The sequence below is a fragment of the Trichomycterus rosablanca genome, chromosome 4 (genome assembly GCF_030014385.1).
Source record: "Trichomycterus rosablanca isolate fTriRos1 chromosome 4, fTriRos1.hap1, whole genome shotgun sequence".
In the NCBI taxonomy this organism is placed as follows: Eukaryota; Metazoa; Chordata; class Actinopteri; order Siluriformes; family Trichomycteridae; genus Trichomycterus; species Trichomycterus rosablanca.
The window spans coordinates 16788486-16814831 of record NC_085991.1 but is presented as its reverse complement, the minus strand read 5'-3'; positions in this window follow the sequence as shown (position 1 = coordinate 16814831).

The window sequence follows — 26346 nt, the reverse complement described above, 5'->3', positions numbered from 1 at the left end:
TAACAGCCCATAGTGTAATACCTGCCAGTGTTTAGTCAAATTAGAACTATTGTAAATTTAGAGTTTCAGTACCATTGTTAGCCATTGTTAGGGTCTCAATTGTGACATCACAGAAGATCATGCCCATTGTGCAATACCTGCCAGTGTTTAGTCAAATTAGAACTATAGTACATTTACAGTTTTAGTACACTGTAATAAAGTCTTTCATTTTAAGTTCTTAAATGTAAAGCTGCTAAGGTTGAAGAAGAACTTGGTCAGATTCCACATAACTCTACTGTGTAAAAAAATCCAACATCAGTTTGCTTGTTGTTTTTGGTCTCTTGAAGGTAACTTTACTGATTGCTGCCCCAACTTATTTGCACTTACAGTAGACTTTAAGTAGGTACACTTCAGTTAGGGTAATGTTCAGAAATACATTGCAGGAATTAAATTAAACATTAAAAAGTTGCAGGACACTGAACTGGATCTGCACAGATGAGACTGCCCCAAACAAGAGCACTTATTAAGAATACAAAATAGTGCTCTTGTTTAAAGTAATCCCAGTCTGTTTTACTGTCTTAAATTAGAAAAAGATAGAATACTTGAATGTCTTCAGTTGCTTGAGTCACTTAAAACTACCCCAACAAATAGCACTTACAAAAATAACAGTAAGACATGTCAGAGCCATTGTTAGGGTCTCAATTATGACATCACATAAGATCATGTTCTTGAGTTCAGCTTGAATAGAACAAATGGAAATGTAATAATGACATACCTGACTCAGCTCAAAACATCTTGCTCAGTCCTACAGTCTTTTATTCTGAGGAACATCAATCAGTTGCTCTTCTTATAACTGTTCAGACTGTGATCATTGATTGGGATAATTCACAGCTCCGCCCACATCAAATTCCTTTGTCACAATAGAACTGATCATTTGTAAAAGTACCATGTGAATGACAGGTGATTAACAGTAACAGCCCATAGTGTAATACCTGCCAGTGTTTAGTCAAATTAGAACTATAGTAAATTTACAGTTTTAGTACACTGTAATAAAGTCTTTCATTTCAAGTTCTTAAATGTAAAGCTGCTAAGGTTGAAGAAGAACTTGGTCAGATTCCACATAACTCTACTGTGTAAAAAATCCAACATCAGTTTGCTTGTTGTTTTTGGTCTCTTGAAGGTAACATTACTGAATGTTGTCCCAATTTATTTGCACTTACAGTAGACTTTAAGTAGGTACACTTCAGTTAGGGTAATGTTCAGAAATACATTGCAGGAATTAAATTAAGCATTAAAACGTTGCAGGACACTGAACTGGATCTGCACAGATGAGACTGCCCCAAACAAGAGCACTTATTAAGAATACAAAATAGTGCTCTTGTTTAAAGTAATCCCAGTCTGTTTTACTCTCTTAAATTAGAAAAAATTAGAATACTTGAATTTCTTCAGTTGCTTGAGTCACCTAAAACTACCCCAACAAATAGCACTTACAAAAATAACAGTAAGACATGTCAGAGCCATTGTTAGGGTCTTAATTATGACATCATAGAAGATCATGTTCTTGAGTTCAGCTTGAATAGAACAAATGGAAATGTAATAATGACATACCTGACTCAGCTCAAAACATCTTGCTCAGTCCTACAGTCTTTTATTCTGAGGAACATGAATCAGTTGCTCTTCTTATAACTGTTCAGACTGTGATCATTGATTGGGATAATTCACAGCTCTGCCCACATCAAATTCCTTTGTCACAATAGAACTGATCATTTTCCAAAAGTACCATATGAAAGACAGGTGATTAACAGTAACAGCCCATAGTGTAATACCTGCCAGTGTTTAGTCAAATTAGAACTATTGTAAATTTAGAGTTTCAGTACCATTGTTAGCCATTGTTAGGGTCTCAATTGTGACATCACAGAAGATCATGCCCATTGTGCAATACCTGCCAGTGTTTAGTCAAATTAGAACTATAGTAAATTTACAGTTTTAGTACACTGTAATAAAGTCTTTCATTTTAAGCTCTTAAATGTAAAGCTGCTAAGGTTGAAGACGAACTTGGTCAGATTCCACATAACTCTACTGTGTAAAAAATCCAACATCAGTTTGCTTGTTGTTTTTGGTCTCTTGAAGGTAACTTTACTGAATGTTGCCCCAACTTATTTGCACTTACAGTAGACTTTAAGTAGGTACACTTCAGTTAGGGTAATGTTCAGAAATACATTGCAGGAATTAAATTAAACATTAAAAAGTTGCAGGACACTGAACTGGATCTGCACAGATGAGACTGCCCCAAACAAGAGCACTTATTAAGAATACAAAATAGTGCTCTTGTTTAAAGTAATCCCAGTCTGTTTTACTCTCTTAAATTAGAAAAAAAGATAAAACACTTGAATGTCTTCAGTTGCTTGAGTCACTTAAAACTACCCCAACAAATAGCACTTACAAAAATAACAGTAAGACATGTCAGAGCCATTGTTAGGGTCTCAATTATGACATCACATAAGATCATGTTCTTGAGTTCAGCTTGAATAGAACAAATGGAAATGTAATAATGACATACCTGACTCAGCTCAAAACATCTTGCTCAGTCCTACAGTCTTTTATTCTGAGGAACATCAATCAGTTGCTCTTCTTATAACTGTTCAGACTGTGATCATTGATTGGGATAATTCACAGCTCCGCCCACATCAAATTCCTTTGTCACAATAGAACTGATCATTTGTAAAAGTACCATGTGAACGACAGGTGATTAACAGTAACAGCCCATAGTGTAATACCTGCCAGTGTTTAGTCAAATTAGAACTATAGTAAATTTACAGTTTTAGTACACTGTAATAAAGTCTTTCATTTCAAGTTCTTAAATGTAAAGCTGCTAAGGTTGAAGAAGAACTTGGTCAGATTCCACATAACTCTACTGTGTAAAAAATCCAACATCAGTTTGCTTGTTGTTTTTGGTCTCTTTACTGAATGTTGCCCCAACTTATTTGCACTTACAGTAGACTTTAAGTAGGTACACTTCAGTTAGGGTAATGTTCAGAAATACATTGCAGTAATTAAATTAAACATTAAAAAGTTGCAGGACACTGAACTGGATCTGCACAGAAGAGACTGCCCCAAACAAGAGCACTTATTAAGAATACAAAATAGTGCTCTTGTTTAAAGTAATCCCAGTCTGTTTTACTCTCTTAAGTTAGAAAAAATTAGAATACTTGAATTTCTTCAGTTGCTTGAGTCACCTAAAACTACCCTAACAAATAGCACTTACAAAAATAACAGTAAGACATGTCAGAGCCATTGTTAGGGTCTTAATTATGACATCATAGAAGATCATGTTCTTGAGTTCAGCTTGAATAGAACAAATGGAAATGTAATAATGACATACCTGACTCAGCTCAAAACATCTTGCTCAGTCCTACAGTCCTTCATTCTGAGGAACATAAATTAGGTGCTCTTCTTATAACTGTTCAGACTGTGATCGTTGATTGGGATAATTCACAGCTCCGCCCACATCAAATTCCTTTGTCACAATAGAACTGATCATTTTGAAAAGTACCATGTGAAAGACAGGTGATTAACAGTAACAGCCCATAGTGTAATACCTGCCAGTGTTTAGTCAAATTAGAACTATAGTAAATTTAGAGTTTCAGTACCATTGTTAGCCATTGTTAGGGTCTCAATTGTGACATCACAGAAGATCATGCCCATTGTGCAATACCTGCCAGTGTTTAGTCAAATTAGAACTATAGTAAATTTGCAGTTTTAGTACACTGTAATAAAGTCTTTCATTTTAAGCTCTTAAATGTAAAGCTGCTAAGGTTGAAGACGAACTTGTTCAGATTCCACATAACTCTACTGTGTAAAAAATACAACATCAGTTTGCTTGTTGTTTTTGGTCTCTTGAAGGTAACTTTACTGAATGTTGCCCCAACTTATTTGCACTTACAGTAGACTTTAAGTAGGTACACTTCAGTTAGGGTAATGTTCAGAAATACATTGCAGGAATTAAATTAAACATAAAAAAGTTGCAGGACACTGAACTGGATCTGCACAGATGAGACTGCCCTAAACAAGAGCACTTATTAAGAATACAAAATAGTGCTCTTGTTAAAAGTAATCCCAGTCTGTTTTACTCTCTTAAATTAGAAAAAGATAGAACACTTGAATGTCTTCAGTTGCTTGAGTCACTTAAAACTACCCCAACAAATAGCACTTACAAAAATAACAGTAAGACATGTCAGAGACATTGTTAGGGTCTCAATTGTGACATCACAGAAGATCATGTTCTTGAGTTCAGCTTGAATAGAACAAATGGAAATGTAATAATGACATACCTGACTCAGCTCAAAACATCTTGCTCAGTCCTACAGTCATTCATTCTGAGGAACATAAATCAGGTGCTCTTCTTATAACTGTTCAGACTGTGATCGTTGATTGGGATAATTCACAGCTCCGCCCACATCAAATTCCTTTGTCACAATAGAACTGATCATTTTCAAGTACCATGTGAAAGACAGGTGATTAACAGTAACAGCCCATAGTGTAATACCTGCCAGTATTTAGTCGAATTAGAACTATAGTAAATTTAGAGTTTCAGTACCATTGTTAGCCATTGTTAGGGTCTCAATTGTGACATCACAGAAGATCATGCCCATTGTGCAATACCTGCCAGTGTTTAGTCAAATTAGAACTATAGAACATTTACAGTTTTAGTACACTGTAATAAAGTCTTTCATTTTAAGTTCTTAAATGTAAAGCTGCTAAGGTTGAAGAAGAACTTGGTCAGATTCCACATAACTCTACTGTGTAAAAAATCCAACATCAGTTTGCTTGTTGTTTTTGGTCTCTTGAAGGTAACTTTACTGAATGTTGCCCCAACTTATTTGCACTTACAGTAGACTTTAAGTAGGTACACTTCAGAAATACATTGCAGGAATTAAATTAAACATTAAAAAGTTGCAGGACACTGAACTGGATCTGCACAGATGAGACTGCCCCAAACAAGAGCACTTATTAAGAATACAAAATAGTGCTCTTGTTAAAAGTAATCCCAGTCTGTTTTACTCTCTTAAACATCTTGCTCAGTCCTACAGTCCTTCATTCTGAGGAACATAAATCAGGTGCTCTTCTTATAACTGTTCAGACTGTGATCGTTGATTGGGATAATTCACAGCTCCGCCCACATCAAATTCCTTTGTCACAATAGAACTGATCATTTTCAAAAGTACCATATGAAAGACAGGTGATTAACAGTAACAGCCCATAGTGTAATACCTGCCAGTGTTTAGTCAAATTAGAACTATAGTAAATTTACAGTTTTAGTACACTGTAATAAAGTCTTTCATTTTAAGTTCTTAAATGTAAAGCTGCTAAGGTTGAAGAAGAACTTGGTCAGATTCCACATAACTCTACTGTGTAAAAAATCCAACATCAGTTTGCTTGTTGTTTTTGGTCTCTTGAAGGTAACTTTACTGAATGTTGCCCCAACTTATTTGCACTTACAGTAGACTTTAAGTAGGTACACTTCAGTTAGGGTAATGTTCAGAAATACATTGCAGGAATTAAATTAAACATTAAGAAGTTGCAGGACACTGAACTGGATCTGCACAGATGAGACTGCCCCAAACAAGAGCACTTATTAAGAATACAAAATAGTGCTCTTGTTTAAAGTAATCCCAGTCTGTTTTACTCTCTTAAATTAGAAAAAAAGATAAAACACTTGAATGTCTTCAGTTGCTTGAGTCACTTAAAACTACCCCAACAAATAGCACTTACAAAAATAACAGTAAGACATGTCAGAGCCATTGTTAGGGTCTTAATTATGACATCATAGAAGATCATGTTCTTGAGTTCAGCTTGAATAGAACAAATGGAAATGTAATAATGACATACCTGACTCAGCTCAAAACATCTTGCTCAGTCCTACAGTCTTTTATTCTGAGGAACATGAATCAGTTGCTCTTCTTATAACTGTTCAGACTGTGATCATTGATTGGGATAATTCACAGCTCTGCCCACATCAAATTCGTTTGTCACAATAGAACTGATCATTTTCCAAAAGTACCATATGAAAGACAGGTGATTAACAGTAACAGCCCATAGTGTAATACCTGCCAGTGTTTAGTCGAATTAGAACTATAGTAAATTTAGAGTTTCAGTACCATTGTTAGCCATTGTTAGGGTCTCAATTGTGACATCACAGAAGATCATGCCCATTGTGCAATACCTGCCAGTGTTTAGTCAAATTAGAACTATAGTACATTTACAGTTTTAGTACACTGTAATAAAGTCTTTCATTTTAAGTTCTTAAATGTAAAGCTGCTAAGGTTGAAGAAGAACTTGGTCAGATTCCACATAACTCTACTGTGTAAAAAAATCCAACATCAGTTTGCTTGTTGTTTTTGGTCTCTTGAAGGCAACTTTACTGATTGCTGCCCCAACTTATTTGCACTTACAGTAGACTTTAAGTAGGTACACTTCAGTTAGGGTAATGTTTAGAAATACATTGCAGGAATTAAATTAAACATTAAAAAGTTGCAGGACACTGAACTGGATCTGCACAGATGAGACTGCCCCAAACAAGAGCACTTATTAAGAATACAAAATAGTGCTCTTGTTTAAAGTAATCCCAGTCTGTTTTACTGTCTTAAATTAGAAAAAGATAGAATACTTGAATGTCTTCAGTTGCTTGAGTCACTTAAAACTACCCCAACAAATAGCACTTACAAAAATAACAGTAAGACATGTCAGAGCCATTGTTAGGGTCTCAATTGTGACATTACAGAAGATCATGTTATTGAGTTCAGCTTGAATAGAACAAATGGAAATGTAATAATGACATACCTGACTCAGCTCAAAACATCTTGCTCAGTCCTACAGTCCTTCATTCTGAGGAAAATAAATTAGGTGCTCTTCTTATAACTGTTCAGACTGTGATCGTTGATTGGGGTAATTCACAGCTCCGCCCACATCAAATTCCTTTGTCACAATAGAACTGATCATTTTGAAAAGTACCATGTGAAAGACAGGTGATTAACAGTAACAGCCCATAGTGTAATACCTGCCAGTATTTAATCGAATTAGAACTATAGTAAATTTAGAGTTTCAGTACCATTGTTAGCCATTGTTAGGGTCTCAATTGTGACATCACAGAAGATCATGCCCATTGTGCAATACCTGCCAGTGTTTAGTCAAATTAGAACTATAGTACATTTACAGTTTTAGTACACTGTAATAAAGTCTTTCATTTTAAGTTCTTAAATGTAAAGCTGCTAAGGTTGAAGAAGAACTTGGTCAGATTCCACATAACTCTACTGTGTAAAAAAATCCAACATCAGTTTGCTTGTTGTTTTTGGTCTCTTGAAGGTAACTTTACTAAATGCTGCCCCAACTTATTTGCACTTACAGTAGACTTTAAGTAGGTACACTTCAGTTACGGAAATGTTCAGAAATACATTGCAGGAATTAAATTAAACATTAAAAAGTTGCAGGACACTGAACTGGATCTGCACAGATGAGACTGCCCCAAACAAGAGCACTTATTAAGAATACAAAATAGTGCTCTTGTTTAAAGTAATCCCAGTCTGTTTTACTGTCTTAAATTAGAAAAAGATAGAACACTTGAATGTCTTAAAACTACCCCAACAAATAGCACTTACAAAAATAACAGTAAGACATGTCAGAGCCATTGTTAGGGTCTCGATTGTGACATCATAGAAGATCGGTACACTTCAGAAATACATTGCAGGAATTAAATTAAACATTAAAAAGTTGCAGGACACTAAACTGGATCTGCACAGATGAGACTGCCCCAAACAAGAGCACTTATTAAGAATACAAAATAGTTCTCTTGTTTAAAGTAATCCCAGTCTGTTTTACTCTCTTAAATTAGAAAAAGATAGAACACTTGAATGTCTTCAGTTGCTTGAGTCACTTAAAACTACCCCAACAAATAGCACTTACAAAAATAACAGTAAGACATGTCAGAGCCATTGTTAGGGTCTCAATTGTGACATCACATAAGATCATGTTCTTGAGTTCAGCTTGAATAGAACTAATGGAAATGTAATAATGACATACCTGACTCAGCTCAAAACATCTTGCTCAGTCCTACAGTCTTTTATTCTGAGGAACATTAATCATGTGCTCTTCTTATAACTGTTCAGACTGTGATCGTTGATTGGGATAATTTACAGCTCCGCCCACATCAAATTCCTTTGTCACAATAGAACTGATCATTTTGAAAAGTACCATGTGAAAGACAGGTGATTAACAATAACAGCCCATAGTGTAATACCTGCCAGTGTTTAGTCAAATTAGAACTATAGTAAATTTAGAGTTTCAGTACCATTGTTAGCCATTGTTAGGGTCTCAATTGTGACATCACAGAAGATCATGCCCATTGTGCAATACCTGCCAGTGTTTAGTCAAATTAGAACTATAGTTAATTTACAGTTTTAGTACACTGTAATAAAGTCTTTCATTTTAAGTTGTAAAATGTAAAGCTGCTAAGGTTGAAGAAGAACTTGGTCAGATTCCACATAACTCTACTGTGTAAAAAATCCAACATCAGTTTGCTTGTTGTTTTTGTTCTCTTGAAGGTAACTTTACTGAATGTTGCCCCAACTTATTTGCACTTACAGTAGACTTTAAGTAGGTACACTTCAGTTACGGTAATGTTCAGAAATACATTGCAGGAATTAAATTAAACAATAAAAAGTTGCAGGACACTGAACTGGATCTGCACAGATGAGACTGCCCCAAACAAGAGCACTTATTAAGAATACAAAATAGTGCTCTTGTTTAAAGTAATCCCAGTCTGTTTTACTCTCTTAAATTAGAAAAAGATAGAACACTTGAATGTCTTCAGTTGCTTGAGTCACTTAAAACTACCCCATCAAATAGCACTTACAAAAATAACAGTAAGACATGTCAGAGCCATTGTTAGGGTCTCAATTGTGACATCACATAAGATCATGTTCTTGAGTTCAGCTTGAATAGAACAAATGGAAATGTAATAATGACATACCTGACTCAGCTCAAAACATCTTGCTCAGTCCTACAGTCCTTCATTCTGAGGAACATAAATCAGGTGCTCTTCTTATAACTGTTCAGACTGTGATCATTGATTGGGATAATTCACAGCTCCGCCCACATCAAATTCCTTTGTCACAATAGAACTGATCATTTTGAAAAGTACCATGTGAAAGACAGGTGATTAACAGTAACAGCCCATAGTGTAATACCTGCCAGTGTTTAGTCAAATTAGAACTATAGTAAATTTAGAGTTTCAGTACCATTGTTAGCCATTGTTAGGGTCTTAATTGTGACATCACAGAAGATCATGCCCATTGTGCAATACCTGCCAGTGTTTAGTCAAATTAGAACTATAGTAAATTTAGAGTTTCAGTACCATTGTTAGCCATTGTTAGGGTCTCAATTGTGCAATACCTGCCAGTGTTTAGTCAAATTAGAACTATAGTAAATTTACAGTTTTAGTACACTGTAATAAAGTCTTTCATTTTAAGTTCTTAAATGTAAAGCTGCTAAGGTTGAAGAAGAACTTGGTCAGATTCCACATAACTCTACTGTGTAAAAAATCCAACATCAGTTTGCTTGTTGTTTTTGGTCTCTTGAAGGTAACTTTACTGAATGTTGCCCCAACTTATTTGCACTTACAGTAGACTTTAAGTAGGTACACTTCAGTTAGGGTAATGTTCAGAAATACATTGCAGGAATTAAATTAAACATAAAAAAAGTTGCAGGACACTGAACTGGATCTGCACAGATGAGACTGCCCCAAACAAGAGCACTTATTAAGAATACAAAATAGTGCTCTTGTTTAAAGTAATCCCAGTCTGTTTTACTCTCTTAAATTAGAAAAAAAGATAAAACACTTGAATGTCTTCAGTTGCTTGAGTCACTTAAAACTACCCCAACAAATAGCACTTACAAAAATAACAGTAAGACATGTCAGAGCCATTGTTAGGGTCTTAATTATGACATCATAGAAGATCATGTTCTTGAGTTCAGCTTGAATAGAACAAATGGAAATGTAATAATGACATACCTGACTCAGCTCAAAACATCTTGCTCAGTCCTACAGTCTTTTATTCTGAGGAACATGAATCAGTTGCTCTTCTTATAACTGTTCAGACTGTGATCATTGATTGGGATAATTCACAGCTCTGCCCACATCAAATTCCTTTGTCACAATAGAACTGATCATTTTCCAAAAGTACCATATGAAAGACAGGTGATTAACAGTAACAGCCCATAGTGTAATACCTGCCAGTGTTTAGTCGAATTAGAACTATAGTAAATTTAGAGTTTCAGTACCATTGTTAGCCATTGTTAGGGTCTCAATTGTGACATCACAGAAGATCATGCCCATTGTGCAATACCTGCCAGTGTTTAGTCAAATTAGAACTATAGTACATTTACAGTTTTAGTACACTGTAATAAAGTCTTTCATTTTAAGTTCTTAAATGTAAAGCTGCTAAGGTTGAAGAAGAACTTGGTCAGATTCCACATAACTCTACTGTGTAAAAAAATCCAACATCAGTTTGCTTGTTGTTTTTGGTCTCTTGAAGGTAACTTTACTGATTGCTGCCCCAACTTATTTGCACTTACAGTAGACTTTAAGTAGGTACACTTCAGTTAGGGTAATGTTCAGAAATACATTGCAGGAATTAAATTAAACATTAAAAAGTTGCAGGACACTGAACTGGATCTGCACAGATGAGACTGCCCCAAACAAGAGCACTTATTAAGAATACAAAATAGTGCTCTTGTTTAAAGTAATCCCAGTCTGTTTTACTGTCTTAAATTAGAAAAAGATAGAATACTTGAATGTCTTCAGTTGCTTGAGTCACTTAAAACTACCCCAACAAATAGCACTTACAAAAATAACAGTAAGACATGTCAGAGCCATTGTTAGGGTCTCAATTGTGACATCACAGAAGATCATGTTATTGAGTTCAGCTTGAATAGAACAAATGGAAATGTAATAATGACATACCTGACTCAGCTCAAAACATCTTGCTCAGTCCTACAGTCCTTCATTCTGAGGAAAATAAATTAGGTGCTCTTCTTATAACTGTTCAGACTGTGATCGTTGATTGGGATAATTCACAGCTCCGCCCACATCAAATTCCTTTGTCACAATAGAACTGATCATTTTGAAAAGTACCATGTGAAAGACAGGTGATTAACAGTAACAGCCCATAGTGTAATACCTGCCAGTATTTAGTCGAATTAGAACTATAGTAAATTTAGAGTTTCAGTACCATTGTTAGCCATTGTTAGGGTCTCAATTGTGACATCACAGAAGATCATGCCCATTGTGCAATACCTGCCAGTGTTTAGTCAAATTAGAACTATAGTACATTTACAGTTTTAGTACACTGTAATAAAGTCTTTCATTTTAAGTTCTTAAATGTAAAGCTGCTAAGGTTGAAGAAGAACTTGGTCAGATTCCACATAACTCTACTGTGTAAAAAAATCCAACATCAGTTTGCTTGTTGTTTTTGGTCTCTTGAAGGTAACTTTACTGATTGCTGCCCCAACTTATTTGCACTTACAGTAGACTTTAAGTAGGTACACTTCAGTTAGGGTAATGTTCAGAAATACATTGCAGGAATTAAATTAAACATTAAAAAGTTGCAGGACACTGAACTGGATCTGCACAGATGAGACTACTCCAAACAAGAGCACTTATTAACAATACAAAATAGTGCTCTTGTTTAAAGTAATCCCAGTCTGTTTTACGCTCTTAAATTAGAAAAATATAGAACACTTGAATGTCTTCAGTTGCTTGAGTCACTTAAAACTACCCCAACAAATAGCACTTACAAAAATAACAGTAAGACATGTCAGAGCCATTGTTAGGGTCTCAATTATGACATCACATAAGATCATGTTCTTGAGTTCAGCTTGAATAGAACTAATGGAAATGTAATAATGACATACCTGACTCAGCTCAAAACATCTTGCTCAGTCCTACAGTCTTTTATTCTGAGGAACATCAATCAGTTGCTCTTCTTATAACTGTTCAGACTGTGATCATTGATTGGGATAATTCACAGCTCCGCCCACATCAAATTCCTTTGTCACAATAGAACTGATCATTTGTAAAAGTACCATGTGAACGACAGGTGATTAACAGTAACAGCCCATAGTGTAATACCTGCCAGTGTTTAGTCAAATTAGAACTATAGTAAATTTACAGTTTTAGTACACTGTAATAAAGTCTTTCATTTCAAGTTCTTAAATGTAAAGCTGCTAAGGTTGAAGAAGAACTTGGTCAGATTCCACATAACTCTACTGTGTAAAAAATCCAACATCAGTTTGCTTGTTGTTTTTGGTCTCTTGAAGGTAACATTACTAAATGTTGTCCCAATTTATTTGCACTTACAGTAGACTTTAAGTAGGTACACTTCAGTTAGGGTAATGTTCAGAAATACATTGCAGGAATTAAATTAAGCATTAAAACGTTGCAGGACACTGAACTGGATCTGCACAGATGAGACTGCCCCAAACAAGAGCACTTATTAAGAATACAAAATAGTGCTCTTGTTTAAAGTAATCCCAGTCTGTTTTACTCTCTTAAATTAGAAAAAATTAGAATACTTGAATTTCTTCAGTTGCTTGAGTCACCTAAAACTACCCCAACAAATAGCACTTACAAAAATAACAGTAAGACATGTCAGAGCCATTGTTAGGGTCTCAATTGTGACATCACATAAGATCATGTTCTTGAGTTCAGCTTGAATAGAACAAATGGAAATGTAATAATGACATACCTGACTCAGCTCAAAACATCTTGCTCAGTCCTACAGTCTTTTATTCTGAGGAACATAAATCAGGTGCTCTTCTTATAACTGTTCAGACTGTGATCGTTGATTGGGATAATTCACAGCTCCGCCCACATCAAATTCCTTTGTCACAATAGAACTGATCATTTTGAAAAGTACCTTGTGAAAGATAGGTGATTAACAGTAACAGCCCATAGTGTAATACCTGCCAGTGTTTAGTCAAATTAGAACTATAGTAAATTTAGAGTTTCAGTACCATTGTTAGCCATTGTTAGGGTCTCAATTGTGACATCACAGAAGATCATGCCCATTGTGCAATACCTGCCAGTGTTTAGTCAAATTAGAACTATAGTAAATTTACAGTTTTAGTACACTGTAATAAAGTCTTTCATTTTAAGTTCTTAAATGTAAAGCTGCTAAGGTTGAAGAAGAACTTGGTCAGATTCCACATAACTCTACTGTGTAAAAAATCCAACATCAGTTTGCTTGTTGTTTTTGGTCTCTTGAAGGTAACTTTACTGAATGTTGCCCCAACTTATTTGCACTTACAGTAGACTTTAAGTAGGTACACTTCAGTTAGGGTAATGTTCAGAAATACATTGCAGGAATTAAATTAAACATAAAAAAAGTTGCAGGACACTGAACTGGATCTGCACAGATGAGACTGCCCCAAACAAGAGCACTTATTAGGAATACAAAATAGTGCTCTTGTTTAAAGTAATCCCAGTCTGTTTTACTCTCTTAAATTAGAAAAAAAGATAAAACACTTGAATGTCTTCAGTTGCTTGAGTCACTTAAAACTACCCCAACAAATAGCACTTACAAAAATAACAGTAAGACATGTCAGAGCCATTGTTAGGGTCTTAATTATGACATCATAGAAGATCATGTTCTTGAGTTCAGCTTGAATAGAACAAATGGAAATGTAATAATGACATACCTGACTCAGCTCAAAACATCTTGCTCAGTCCTACAGTCTTTTATTCTGAGGAACATGAATCAGTTGCTCTTCTTATAACTGTTCAGACTGTGATCATTGATTGGGATAATTCACAGCTCTGCCCACATCAAATTCCTTTGTCACAATAGAACTGATCATTTTCCAAAAGTACCATATGAAAGACAGGTGATTAACAGTAACAGCCCATAGTGTAATACCTGCCAGTGTTTAGTCGAATTAGAACTATAGTAAATTTAGAGTTTCAGTACCATTGTTAGCCATTGTTAGGGTCTCAATTGTGACATCACAGAAGATCATGCCCATTGTGCAATACCTGCCAGTGTTTAGTCAAATTAGAACTATAGTACATTTACAGTTTTAGTACACTGTAATAAAGTCTTTCATTTTAAGTTCTTAAATGTAAAGCTGCTAAGGTTGAAGAAGAACTTGGTCAGATTCCACATAACTCTACTGTGTAAAAAATCCAACATCAGTTTGCTTGTTGTTTTTGGTCTCTTGAAGGTAACTTTACTGATTGCTGCCCCAACTTATTTGCACTTACAGTAGACTTTAAGTAGGTACACTTCAGTTAGGGTAATGTTCAGAAATACATTGCAGGAATTAAATTAAACATTAAAAAGTTGCAGGACACTGAACTGGATCTGCACAGATGAGACTGCCCCAAACAAGAGCACTTATTAAGAATACAAAATAGTGCTCTTGTTTAAAGTAATCCCAGTCTGTTTTACTGTCTTAAATTAGAAAAAGATAGAATACTTGAATGTCTTCAGTTGCTTGAGTCACTTAAAACTACCCCAACAAATAGCACTTACAAAAATAACAGTAAGACATGTCAGAGCCATTGTTAGGGTCTCAATTGTGACATCACAGAAGATCATGTTATTGAGTTCAGCTTGAATAGAACAAATGGAAATGTAATAATGACATACCTGACTCAGCTCAAAACATCTTGCTCAGTCCTACAGTCCTTCATTCTGAGGAAAATAAATTAGGTGCTCTTCTTATAACTGTTCAGACTGTGATTGGGATAATTCACAGCTCCGCCCACATCAAATTCCTTTGTCACAATAGAACTGATCATTTTGAAAAGTACCATGTGAAAGACAGGTGATTAACAGTAACAGCCCATAGTGTAATACCTGCCAGTATTTAGTCGAATTAGAACTATAGTAAATTTAGAGTTTCAGTACCATTGTTAGCCATTGTTAGGGTCTCAATTGTGACATCACAGAAGATCATGCCCATTGTGCAATACCTGCCAGTGTTTAGTCAAATTAGAACTATAGTACATTTACAGTTTTAGTACACTGTAATAAAGTCTTTCATTTTAAGTTCTTAAATGTAAAGCTGCTAAGGTTGAAGAAGAACTTGGTCAGATTCCACATAACTCTACTGTGTAAAAAAATCCAACATCAGTTTGCTTGTTGTTTTTGGTCTCTTGAAGGTAACTTTACTGATTGCTGCCCCAACTTATTTGCACTTACAGTAGACTTTAAGTAGGTACACTTCAGTTAGGGTAATGTTCAGAAATACATTGCAGGAATTAAATTAAACATTAAAAAGTTGCAGGACACTGAACTGGATCTGCACAGATGAGACTACTCCAAACAAGAGCACTTATTAACAATACAAAATAGTGCTCTTGTTTAAAGTAATCCCAGTCTGTTTTACGCTCTTAAATTAGAAAAATATAGAACACTTGAATGTCTTCAGTTGCTTGAGTCACTTAAAACTACCCCAACAAATAGCACTTACAAAAATAACAGTAAGACATGTCAGAGCCATTGTTAGGGTCTCAATTATGACATCACATAAGATCATGTTCTTGAGTTCAGCTTGAATAGAACAAATGGAAATGTAATAATGACATACCTGACTCAGCTCAAAACATCTTGCTCAGTCCTACAGTCTTTTATTCTGAGGAACATAAATCAGTTGCTCTTCTTATAACTGTTCAGACTGTGATCATTGATTGGGATAATTCACAGCTCCGCCCACATCAAATTCCTTTGTCACAATAGAACTGATCATTTGTAAAAGTACCATGTGAACGACAGGTGATTAACAGTAACAGCCCATAGTGTAATACCTGCCAGTGTTTAGTCAAATTAGAACTATAGTAAATTTACAGTTTTAGTACACTGTAATAAAGTCTTTCATTTCAAGTTCTTAAATGTAAAGCTGCTAAGGTTGAAGAAGAACTTGGTCAGATTCCACATAACTCTACTGTGTAAAAAATCCAACATCAGTTTGCTTGTTGTTTTTGGTCTCTTGAAGGTAACATTACTAAATGTTGTCCCAATTTATTTGCACTTACAGTAGACTTTAAGTAGGTACACTTCAGTTAGGGTAATGTTCAGAAATACATTGCAGGAATTAAATTAAGCATTAAAACGTTGCAGGACACTGAACTGGATCTGCACAGATGAGACTGCCCCAAACAAGAGCACTTATTAAGAATACAAAATAGTGCTCTTGTTTAAAGTAATCCCAGTCTGTTTTACTCTCTTAAATTAGAAAAAATTAGAATACTTGAATTTCTTCAGTTGCTTGAGTCACCTAAAACTACCCCAACAAATAGCACTTACAAAAATAACAGTAAGACATGTCAGAGCCATTGTTAGGGTCTCAATTGTGACATCACATAAGATCATGTTCTTGAGTTCAGCTTGAATAGAACAAATGGAAATGTAATAATGACATACCTGACTCAGCTCAAAACATCTTGCTCAGTCCTACAGTCTTTTATTCTGAGGAACATAAATCAGGTGCTCTTCTTATAACTGTTCAGACTGTGATCGTTGATTGGGATAATTCACAGCTCCGCCCACATCAAATTCCTTTGTCACAATAGAACTGATCATTTTGAAAAGTACCTTGTGAAAGATAGGTGATTAACAGTAACAGCCCATAGTGTAATACCTGCCAGTGTTTAGTCAAATTAGAACTATAGTAAATTTAGAGTTTCAGTACCATTGTTAGCCATTGTTAGGGTCTCAATTGTGACATCACAGAAGATCATGCCCATTGTGCAATACCTGCCAGTGTTTAGTCAAATTAGAACTATAGTAAATTTACAGTTTTAGTACACTGTAATAAAGTCTTTCATTTTAAGTTCTTAAATGTAAAGCTGCTAAGGTTGAAGAAGAACTTGGTCAGATTCCACATAACTCTACTGTGTAAAAAATCCAACATCAGTTTGCTTGTTGTTTTTGGTCTCTTGAAGGTAACTTTACTGAATGTTGCCCCAACTTATTTGCACTTACAGTAGACTTTAAGTAGGTACACTTCAGTTAGGGTAATGTTCAGAAATACATTGCAGGAATTAAATTAAACATAAAAAAAGTTGCAGGACACTGAACTGGATCTGCACAGATGAGACTGCCCCAAACAAGAGCACTTATTAGGAATACAAAATAGTGCTCTTGTTTAAAGTAATCCCAGTCTGTTTTACTCTCTTAAATTAGAAAAATATAGAACACTTGAATGTCTTCAGTTGCTTGAGTCACTTAAAACTACCCCAACAAATAGCACTTACAAAAATAAGAGTAAGACATGTCAGAGCCATTGTTAGGGTCTCAATTGTGACATCACATAAGATCATGTTCTTGAGTTCAGCTTGAATAGAACAAATGGAAATGTAATAATGACATACCTGACTCAGCTCAAAACATCTTGCTCAGTCCTACAGTCCTTCATTCTGAGGAAAATAAATTAGGTGCTCTTCTTATAACTGTTCAGACTGTGATCGTTGATTGGGATAATTCACAGCTCCGCCCACATCAAATTCCTTTGTCACAATAGAACTGATCATTTTGAAAAGTACCATGTGAAAGACAGGTGATTAACAGTAACAGCCCATAGTGTAATACCTGCCAGTATTTAGTCGAATTAGAACTATAGTAAATTTAGAGTTTCAGTACCATTGTTAGCCATTGTTAGGGTCTCAATTGTGACATCACAGAAGATCATGCCCATTGTGCAATACCTGCCAGTGTTTAGTCAAATTAGAACTATAGTACATTTACAGTTTTAGTACACTGTAATAAAGTCTTTCATTTTAAGTTCTTAAATGTAAAGCTGCTAAGGTTGAAGAAGAACTTGGTCAGATTCCACATAACTCTACTGTGTAAAAAAATCCAACATCAGTTTGCTTGTTGTTTTTGGTCTCTTGAAGGTAACTTTACTGATTGCTGCCCCAACTTATTTGCACTTACAGTAGACTTTAAGTAGGTACACTTCAGTTAGGGTAATGTTCAGAAATACATTGCAGGAATTAAATTAAACATTAAAAAGTTGCAGGACACTGAACTGGATCTGCACAGATGAGACTACTCCAAACAAGAGCACTTATTAACAATACAAAATAGTGCTCTTGTTTAAAGTAATCCCAGTCTGTTTTACGCTCTTAAATTAGAAAAATATAGAACACTTGAATGTCTTCAGTTGCTTGAGTCACTTAAAACTACCCCAACAAATAGCACTTACAAAAATAACAGTAAGACATGTCAGAGCCATTGTTAGGGTCTCAATTATGACATCACATAAGATCATGTTCTTGAGTTCAGCTTGAATAGAACAAATGGAAATGTAATAATGACATACCTGACTCAGCTCAAAACATCTTGCTCAGTCCTACAGTCTTTTATTCTGAGGAACATCAATCAGTTGCTCTTCTTATAACTGTTCAGACTGTGATCATTGATTGGGATAATTCACAGCTCCGCCCACATCAAATTCCTTTGTCACAATAGAACTGATCATTTGTAAAAGTACCATGTGAACGACAGGTGATTAACAGTAACAGCCCATAGTGTAATACCTGCCAGTGTTTAGTCAAATTAGAACTATAGTAAATTTACAGTTTTAGTACACTGTAATAAAGTCTTTCATTTCAAGTTCTTAAATGTAAAGCTGCTAAGGTTGAAGAAGAACTTGGTCAGATTCCACATAACTCTACTGTGTAAAAAATCCAACATCAGTTTGCTTGTTGTTTTTGGTCTCTTGAAGGTAACATTACTAAATGTTGTCCCAATTTATTTGCACTTACAGTAGACTTTAAGTAGGTACACTTCAGTTAGGGTAATGTTCAGAAATACATTGCAGGAATTAAATTAAGCATTAAAACGTTGCAGGACACTGAACTGGATCTGCACAGATGAGACTGCCCCAAACAAGAGCACTTATTAAGAATACAAAATAGTGCTCTTGTTTAAAGTAATCCCAGTCTGTTTTACTCTCTTAAATTAGAAAAAATTAGAATACTTGAATTTCTTCAGTTGCTTGAGTCACCTAAAACTACCCCAACAAATAGCACTTACAAAAATAACAGTAAGACATGTCAGAGCCATTGTTAGGGTCTCAATTGTGACATCACATAAGATCATGTTCTTGAGTTCAGCTTGAATAGAACAAATGGAAATGTAATAATGACATACCTGACTCAGCTCAAAACATCTTGCTCAGTCCTACAGTCTTTTATTCTGAGGAACATAAATCAGGTGCTCTTCTTATAACTGTTCAGACTGTGATCGTTGATTGGGATAATTCACAGCTCCGCCCACATCAAATTCCTTTGTCACAATAGAACTGATCATTTGTAAAAGTACCATGTGAACGACAGGTGATTAACAGTAACAGCCCATAGTGTAATACCTGCCAGTGTTTAGTCAAATTAGAACTATAGTAAATTTACAGTTTTAGTACACTGTAATAAAGTCTTTCATTTCAAGTTCTTAAATGTAAAGCTGCTAAGGTTGAAGAAGAACTTGGTCAGATTCCACATAACTCTACTGTGTAAAAAATCCAACATCAGTTTGCTTGTTGTTTTTGGTCTCTTGAAGGTAACATTACTAAATGTTGTCCCAATTTATTTGCACTTACAGTAGACTTTAAGTAGGTACACTTCAGTTAGGGTAATGTTCAGAAATACATTGCAGGAATTAAATTAAGCATTAAAACGTTGCAGGACACTGAACTGGATCTGCACAGATGAGACTGCCCCAAACAAGAGCACTTATTAAGAATACAAAATAGTGCTCTTGTTTAAAGTAATCCCAGTCTGTTTTACTCTCTTAAATTAGAAAAAATTAGAATACTTGAATTTCTTCAGTTGCTTGAGTCACCTAAAACTACCCCAACAAATAGCACTTACAAAAATAACAGTAAGACATGTCAGAGCCATTGTTAGGGTCTCAATTGTGACATCACATAAGATCATGTTCTTGAGTTCAGCTTGAATAGAACAAATGGAAATGTAATAATGACATACCTGACTCAGCTCAAAACATCTTGCTCAGTCCTACAGTCTTTTATTCTGAGGAACATAAATCAGGTGCTCTTCTTATAACTGTTCAGACTGTGATCGTTGATTGGGATAATTCACAGCTCCGCCCACATCAAATTCCTTTGTCACAATAGAACTGATCATTTTGAAAAGTACCTTGTGAAAGATAGGTGATTAACAGTAACAGCCCATAGTGTAATACCTGCCAGTGTTTAGTCAAATTAGAACTATAGTAAATTTAGAGTTTCAGTACCATTGTTAGCCATTGTTAGGGTCTCAATTGTGACATCACAGAAGATCATGCCCATTGTGCAATACCTGCCAGTGTTTAGTCAAATTAGAACTATAGTAAATTTACAGTTTTAGTACACTGTAATAAAGTCTTTCATTTTAAGTTCTTAAATGTAAAGCTGCTAAGGTTGAAGAAGAACTTGGTCAGATTCCACATAACTCTACTGTGTAAAAAATCCAACATCAGTTTGCTTGTTGTTTTTGGTCTCTTGAAGGTAACTTTACTGAATGTTGCCCCAACTTATTTGCACTTACAGTAGACTTTAAGTAGGTACACTTCAGTTAGGGTAATGTTCAGAAATACATTGCAGGAATTAAATTAAACATAAAAAAAGTTGCAGGACACTGAACTGGATCTGCACAGATGAGACTGCCCCAAACAAGAGCACTTATTAGGAATACAAAATAGTGCTCTTGTTTAAAGTAATCCCAGTCTGTTTTACTCTCTTAAATTAGAAAAAAAGATAAAACACTTGAATGTCTTCAGTTGCTTGAGTCACTTAAAACTACCCCAACAAATAGCACTTACAAAAATAACAGTAAGACATGTCAGAGCCATTGTTAGGGTCTTAATTATGACATCATAGAAGATCATGTTCTTGAGTTCAGCTTGAATAGAACAAATGGAAATGTAATAATGACATACCTGACTCAGCTCAAAACATCTTGCTCAGTCCTACAGTCTTTTATTCTGAGGAACATGAATCAGTTGCTCTTCTTATAACTGTTCAGACTGTGATCATTGATTGGGATAATTCACAGCTCTGCCCACATCAAATTCCTTTGTCACAATAGAACTGATCATTTTCCAAAAGTACCATATGAAAGACAGGTGATTAACAGTAACAGCCCATAGTGTAATACCTGCCAGTGTTTAGTCGAATTAGAACTATAGTAAATTTAGAGTTTCAGTACCATTGTTAGCCATTGTTAGGGTCTCAATTGTGACATCACAGAAGATCATGCCCATTGTGCAATACCTGCCAGTGTTTAGTCAAATTAGAACTATAGTACATTTACAGTTTTAGTACACTGTAATAAAGTCTTTCATTTTAAGTTCTTAAATGTAAAGCTGCTAAGGTTGAAGAAGAACTTGGTCAGATTCCACATAACTCTACTGTGTAAAAAAATCCAACATCAGTTTGCTTGTTGTTTTTGGTCTCTTGAAGGTAACTTTACTGATTGCTGCCCCAACTTATTTGCACTTACAGTAGACTTTAAGTAGGTACACTTCAGTTAGGGTAATGTTCAGAAATACATTGCAGGAATTAAATTAAACATTAAAAAGTTGCAGGACACTGAACTGGATCTGCACAGATGAGACTGCCCCAAACAAGAGCACTTATTAAGAATACAAAATAGTGCTCTTGTTTAAAGTAATCCCAGTCTGTTTTACTGTCTTAAATTAGAAAAAGATAGAATACTTGAATGTCTTCAGTTGCTTGAGTCACTTAAAACTACCCCAACAAATAGCACTTACAAAAATAACAGTAAGACATGTCAGAGCCATTGTTAGGGTCTCAATTGTGACATCACAGAAGATCATGTTATTGAGTTCAGCTTGAATAGAACAAATGGAAATGTAATAATGACATACCTGACTCAGCTCAAAACATCTTGCTCAGTCCTACAGTCCTTCATTCTGAGGAAAATAAATTAGGTGCTCTTCTTATAACTGTTCAGACTGTGATTGGGATAATTCACAGCTCCGCCCACATCAAATTCCTTTGTCACAATAGAACTGATCATTTTGAAAAGTACCATGTGAAAGACAGGTGATTAACAGTAACAGCCCATAGTGTAATACCTGCCAGTATTTAGTCGAATTAGAACTATAGTAAATTTAGAGTTTCAGTACCATTGTTAGCCATTGTTAGGGTCTCAATTGTGACATCACAGAAGATCATGCCCATTGTGCAATACCTGCCAGTGTTTAGTCAAATTAGAACTATAGTACATTTACAGTTTTAGTACACTGTAATAAAGTCTTTCATTTTAAGTTCTTAAATGTAAAGCTGCTAAGGTTGAAGAAGAACTTGGTCAGATTCCACATAACTCTACTGTGTAAAAAAATCCAACATCAGTTTGCTTGTTGTTTTTGGTCTCTTGAAGGTAACTTTACTGATTGCTGCCCCAACTTATTTGCACTTACAGTAGACTTTAAGTAGGTACACTTCAGTTAGGGTAATGTTCAGAAATACATTGCAGGAATTAAATTAAACATTAAAAAGTTGCAGGACACTGAACTGGATCTGCACAGATGAGACTACTCCAAACAAGAGCACTTATTAACAATACAAAATAGTGCTCTTGTTTAAAGTAATCCCAGTCTGTTTTACGCTCTTAAATTAGAAAAATATAGAACACTTGAATGTCTTCAGTTGCTTGAGTCACTTAAAACTACCCCAACAAATAGCACTTACAAAAATAACAGTAAGACATGTCAGAGCCATTGTTAGGGTCTCAATTATGACATCACATAAGATCATGTTCTTGAGTTCAGCTTGAATAGAACAAATGGAAATGTAATAATGACATACCTGACTCAGCTCAAAACATCTTGCTCAGTCCTACAGTCTTTTATTCTGAGGAACATAAATCAGTTGCTCTTCTTATAACTGTTCAGACTGTGATCATTGATTGGGATAATTCACAGCTCCGCCCACATCAAATTCCTTTGTCACAATAGAACTGATCATTTGTAAAAGTACCATGTGAACGACAGGTGATTAACAGTAACAGCCCATAGTGTAATACCTGCCAGTGTTTAGTCAAATTAGAACTATAGTAAATTTACAGTTTTAGTACACTGTAATAAAGTCTTTCATTTCAAGTTCTTAAATGTAAAGCTGCTAAGGTTGAAGAAGAACTTGGTCAGATTCCACATAACTCTACTGTGTAAAAAATCCAACATCAGTTTGCTTGTTGTTTTTGGTCTCTTGAAGGTAACATTACTAAATGTTGTCCCAATTTATTTGCACTTACAGTAGACTTTAAGTAGGTACACTTCAGTTAGGGTAATGTTCAGAAATACATTGCAGGAATTAAATTAAGCATTAAAACGTTGCAGGACACTGAACTGGATCTGCACAGATGAGACTGCCCCAAACAAGAGCACTTATTAAGAATACAAAATAGTGCTCTTGTTTAAAGTAATCCCAGTCTGTTTTACTCTCTTAAATTAGAAAAAATTAGAATACTTGAATTTCTTCAGTTGCTTGAGTCACCTAAAACTACCCCAACAAATAGCACTTACAAAAATAACAGTAAGACATGTCAGAGCCATTGTTAGGGTCTCAATTGTGACATCACATAAGATCATGTTCTTGAGTTCAGCTTGAATAGAACAAATGGAAATGTAATAATGACATACCTGACTCAGCTCAAAACATCTTGCTCAGTCCTACAGTCTTTTATTCTGAGGAACATAAATCAGGTGCTCTTCTTATAACTGTTCAGACTGTGATCGTTGATTGGGATAATTCACAGCTCCGCCCACATCAAATTCCTTTGTCACAATAGAACTGATCATTTTGAAAAGTACCTTGTGAAAGATAGGTGATTAACAGTAACAGCCCATAGTGTAATACCTGCCAGTGTTTAGTCAAATTAGAACTATAGTAAATTTAGAGTTTCAGTACCATTGTTAGCCATTGTTAGGGTCTCAATTGTGACATCACAGAAGATCATGCCCATTGTGCAATACCTGCCAGTGTTTAGTCAAATTAGAACTATAGTAAATTTACAGTTTTAGTACACTGTAATAAAGTCTTTCATTTTAAGTTCTTAAATGTAAAGCTGCTAAGGTTGAAGAAGAACTTGGTCAGATTCCACATAACTCTACTGTGTAAAAAATCCAACATCAGTTTGCTTGTTGTTTTTGGTCTCTTGAAGGTAACTTTACTGAATGTTGCCCCAACTTATTTGCACTTACAGTAGACTTTAAGTAGGTACACTTCAGTTAGGGTAATGTTCAGAAATACATTGCAGGAATTAAATTAAACATAAAAAAAGTTGCAGGACACTGAACTGGATCTGCACAGATGAGACTGCCCCAAACAAGAGCACTTATTAGGAATACAAAATAGTGCTCTTGTTTAAAGTAATCCCAGTCTGTTTTACTCTCTTAAATTAGAAAAATATAGAACACTTGAATGTCTTCAGTTGCTTGAGTCACTTAAAACTACCCCAACAAATAGCACTTACAAAAATAAGAGTAAGACATGTCAGAGCCATTGTTAGGGTCTCAATTGTGACATCACATAAGATCATGTTCTTGAGTTCAGCTTGAATAGAACAAATGGAAATGTAATAATGACATACCTGACTCAGCTCAAAACATCTTGCTCAGTCCTACAGTCCTTCATTCTGAGGAAAATAAATTAGGTGCTCTTCTTATAACTGTTCAGACTGTGATCGTTGATTGGGATAATTCACAGCTCCGCCCACATCAAATTCCTTTGTCACAATAGAACTGATCATTTTGAAAAGTACCATGTGAAAGACAGGTGATTAACAGTAACAGCCCATAGTGTAATACCTGCCAGTATTTAGTCGAATTAGAACTATAGTAAATTTAGAGTTTCAGTACCATTGTTAGCCATTGTTAGGGTCTCAATTGTGACATCACAGAAGATCATGCCCATTGTGCAATACCTGCCAGTGTTTAGTCAAATTAGAACTATAGTACATTTACAGTTTTAGTACACTGTAATAAAGTCTTTCATTTTAAGTTCTTAAATGTAAAGCTGCTAAGGTTGAAGAAGAACTTGGTCAGATTCCACATAACTCTACTGTGTAAAAAAATCCAACATCAGTTTGCTTGTTGTTTTTGGTCTCTTGAAGGTAACTTTACTGATTGCTGCCCCAACTTATTTGCACTTACAGTAGACTTTAAGTAGGTACACTTCAGTTAGGGTAATGTTCAGAAATACATTGCAGGAATTAAATTAAACATTAAAAAGTTGCAGGACACTGAACTGGATCTGCACAGATGAGACTACTCCAAACAAGAGCACTTATTAACAATACAAAATAGTGCTCTTGTTTAAAGTAATCCCAGTCTGTTTTACGCTCTTAAATTAGAAAAATATAGAACACTTGAATGTCTTCAGTTGCTTGAGTCACTTAAAACTACCCCAACAAATAGCACTTACAAAAATAACAGTAAGACATGTCAGAGCCATTGTTAGGGTCTCAATTATGACATCACATAAGATCATGTTCTTGAGTTCAGCTTGAATAGAACAAATGGAAATGTAATAATGACATACCTGACTCAGCTCAAAACATCTTGCTCAGTCCTACAGTCTTTTATTCTGAGGAACATCAATCAGTTGCTCTTCTTATAACTGTTCAGACTGTGATCATTGATTGGGATAATTCACAGCTCCGCCCACATCAAATTCCTTTGTCACAATAGAACTGATCATTTGTAAAAGTACCATGTGAACGACAGGTGATTAACAGTAACAGCCCATAGTGTAATACCTGCCAGTGTTTAGTCAAATTAGAACTATAGTAAATTTACAGTTTTAGTACACTGTAATAAAGTCTTTCATTTCAAGTTCTTAAATGTAAAGCTGCTAAGGTTGAAGAAGAACTTGGTCAGATTCCACATAACTCTACTGTGTAAAAAATCCAACATCAGTTTGCTTGTTGTTTTTGGTCTCTTGAAGGTAACATTACTAAATGTTGTCCCAATTTATTTGCACTTACAGTAGACTTTAAGTAGGTACACTTCAGTTAGGGTAATGTTCAGAAATACATTGCAGGAATTAAATTAAGCATTAAAACGTTGCAGGACACTGAACTGGATCTGCACAGATGAGACTGCCCCAAACAAGAGCACTTATTAAGAATACAAAATAGTGCTCTTGTTTAAAGTAATCCCAGTCTGTTTTACTCTCTTAAATTAGAAAAAATTAGAATACTTGAATTTCTTCAGTTGCTTGAGTCACCTAAAACTACCCCAACAAATAGCACTTACAAAAATAACAGTAAGACATGTCAGAGCC